We start from the raw sequence: 3817 nt of genomic DNA on the forward strand, positions 1-3817 counted from the left end.
CTGATCCCGGAATTCCAGGATTTGACCGTTTTGAGCTCCAAATTTGAACTGGGTTGGGGCCTATAAATACCCCACCCATTCAGCACTGAAAGCATAGAACACACACTCGAAATCTTGCTATCTTTCTGTGTTTCTTAGAGCTCAAAACTGCTAGTTCTCCTCTTTCTATTCTTCAAGTTTGAGTTGTAAAGAGAGGAGAGAAAACTTCTGTAAGGGTTGTCTCCTAAGCCCGTCAAAAGGAGTGAATATGTAAGAGGGTAGTTGGCCTTCGCCTATTGAAGGAAGGCCTCTAGTTGACGTCGGTGACCTCGTCGGTGGAGGAAGCCAAAAGTGGAGTAGGTCAAGACTGACCGAACCACTCTAAATCTCTGGATTGCATTTATTTTGAGCACTTTATCATTACTGCAAACCTCCTACATAGCTACTGCTCTCTACGTCTTTACGAACAAGTTTCTAAGTTCTGTTCTTTTCAAATCTGCATTCAGACGTAAATCGGTGTTTTCGTACGATCTCTATATTGCGGTTTACACTTACGTTTTGATTCTATTTATAACTGTAAACTGTCTTCTGCGCTTTTACGAACGAGTTTCTTTGCAGTTTACGTTTACGTCTTGATTCTGTTTATAACTGCAAACTGATTTCTGCGAACGAGTTTCTTTGCAGTTTACGTTTAGATTCTATTTAGACGTAAAACCGTGTTTTAGACGTAAACTACTTTTAAACGTAAAACTACGTTTAGACGTAAAACTGTGTTTAGACGCAAACTGCGTTTAGACGTAAAACTACGTTTAGACGTAAAACTGCGTTTAGACGTAAAACTACGTTTAGACGTAAAATTGTGTTTAGACGTAAAACTGCGTTTAGACGCAAACTGCACTGTGCTCAGACGCAATCTGATCTTAGACGTAAACTGCGCTTAGACGCAAACTACGCTTAAACGCAATCTGCGCTTAGACGCAAACTACGCTTAGACGCAAACTGCGCTTAGACGCACGCAATCTGAGTTTAGACGTAAACTGCGTTTAGACGCAAACTGCAAACTGCATAAATTACGCTTAGACGCAAACTGTGTTTAGACATAAACTGCACTTAATCATAAGTAATCTTAGAATTGGCTTTTGCATCAAAATAGTTTTTATCGAACGAACGCAGCTTTCGTTTTTAATCGCTGAAAGATTTCCGCTGCACTAATTCACCCCCCCCCCTCTTAGTGCTCTCGATCCTAACACCTAGAGGGTCACACACATATGGTAGGCATTGCGATGTGTAGAGGTTCAGATATAAGATATCCGATGGTGCCCTTATCTTATTGGATCTCCAATAAGCCTTTGAATTATTGGATCCCATGGATGAGATCCAATAAGAGCCCATGAGATATTATTGGATGGAGATCCACTAATCTAAAAGGCTTGGGTTATTGGATGGAGATCCAATACCCACTAGGGGAGGATCCATTAGGGCTTGATAGGGGCCCTCTATAAATAGGAAGGATTCAGAGCCTCATAGGCTAGAGCCTTTGCTTGCCTCTCCTATTCTCCTCCCCCTCTCCACCTCAGAGTTGGCTTAGAGTTTTGAGGAGCGTCATCGTAGCCTTGTTGTGTGGATCACTACTAGAGAGGAGGACGCTTGACCTCCTTCACCCTCTCCTAACGATCTGCAAGGAAACAGGGATATACGATCTCCCTACGTAACACAATCTACTCTATACGTAGTTTTCAGTTTCGCGGATTTTGCGCACCAATCTTCGCACGACGACGAATATCTCTTAGGGAATTGGGGATTTTGTTTTTCTTGTTCTTCCGCTGCGCATGTGATATCGCCCCCAAGATTTCCCAACAGTGGTATGAGAGCTAGGTTGTTCGTACGAATGATTGGTTTTGAATTGCGTGTGTTGACGTTAAAATCGTTGACGTAATAGCGAGAAAGGGCAGCAACAGTTGCTGCCCTCGATCTGCGTGCATGCAGTGCAGCCGAAGGCAGGCAACACAGGGGCTGCGCATACAACAGCCGGCCGTCGGCCTGCTTGCAGCAGGCTTGCAATCGGTGGGGCTGGCAACCCGCGGGTGCCCCACCCGCGGTCGTTGCCGCACGGCACCAGCAGGCAGGGCTACAGGCAAGGCGGCCACCTGCGTGCGGGCACTATGCCCATGCGCAAGGGTTGCCCGCGAGTGCTAGACCCGCAGGCAGAGGCACCGTGGGGAGAGGCACATGCGGCCGCAGCGCCCGCGAGCTGAGGCGCCACAGGGCAACGACGCTTGCGACCACTGCTCCTGCGGGCAAACCCCCCTCCGTAGGGGTGGCCGCCCGGCGGGGCACAGCGCTCGCAGGAGCTGCGCCACTCGCAGGGGCGCCAACCCACTGTGGCGCCCACCTACAGGGGCGGCGCCCCCATGCCCCGCCGCACAGGCCGTCGCCAGTAGGGTGGCGACGGCGACAGCAGCAAAGGGGAGTAGGGCATTAGGGTTTTCGGGGCAAAAGATAGTTTTGCCCCTCGGAATTTGAGAAATTTCAGTTTCTATCTTTTGTCTAAATTATAAAAATACCCCTATAAATTTAGAAATTCCATATATGCCCCTGATTTCAAAAAATACTAATTAATTAAAAGGTTTAGTTTATTATTATTTTTATCATTATCTAGTAGTTCTACATGATAATGATTAATTATACATTTGATGTATGATGTATGGACGGATTATCATAGATCGTGTGATGTGTGTACTTGTGATTATTATTATTGGGGTCTGCGAGCCTCCATTATTTTTCTTGTTTATTGTTGGGCCTGCGTGCCTATGATTAAGTTGTAATCATATGAGGAGGCGCAGCGGGAGCATGGATGCGATAGCGAGACCCACGAGACGGACGATCGCGATGCATGAGGATGCATCGAGATGTTGACGGAACTGACGAGGACGAGATGGACGATCACAGGGCATGGAGATGCACCATTGCACACATAGATCTTGATGTGAGTGATTAGGCCTACTGGCTCGGGCCTCATCACATTAGGTTGTGGTCCATGATCATCTGGTGTGATTGCTTATACACATACTAAATATGTATATATATTTGCATGCGATGCAGATATATATTAAATATGTATATGTGTGACATGTCATATTAGGAGACCAAATCATAGAAACATCTCTCTCAATAATATTAAGTCGGTAAACATGAGGCAATTAGATTGACCCACGTGGCCTTCCATCGTTATAAGTAGGAACATATTCCCGATGTAGGTTGAGTTGGTCGAGTCCCTCGAGACTCACCTATATCGCGATTCGCTATCTTGCTTACGATATAAAGATGTCACCGGTGACCTGAGGACATGGTATGCTTGGTCGAGTCCCTCGAGGGTATATCATCAAATCAAACTCATCTTGTAACGAAGGTGTTGACTTAACCGAGCATCATAGTTGGTCGAGTCCCTCGAGGCCATGGTGATTTAGAGGCCAAACAGGATGGGAATCACAAGGAGTTGTGATCGGCAAGAGTTGCCTATCTTTTAGACTTAGTGTGATTGGTCGAGTCCCTCGAGGTTATACTAAGACACTGATTGGATCCTGATCCCTACTAGAAGTATGTCGGAGACTTCCATTTCACGTGCTGAGGGTGTCGCGTGACTCGTTAGTAAAATAGTGGGAGCATATTAAGATAGAAGTCCATATCTTGATAGTTTATTTCTTCCAAAATCTGCATGCTATTCATTTCTGCTATATCTTTATTTTTAGAAAATATCGCTTTCAAATCCCTTACGTGGCATACTTGATGTCAACCGCCTCACTAGTCCAAATTATACGGATTGGCTCCGTAACTTGAG

This window comes from Musa acuminata, chromosome BXJ1-9 (genome assembly GCF_036884655.1).
Source record: "Musa acuminata AAA Group cultivar baxijiao chromosome BXJ1-9, Cavendish_Baxijiao_AAA, whole genome shotgun sequence".
Taxonomy (NCBI): Eukaryota; Viridiplantae; Streptophyta; class Magnoliopsida; order Zingiberales; family Musaceae; genus Musa; species Musa acuminata.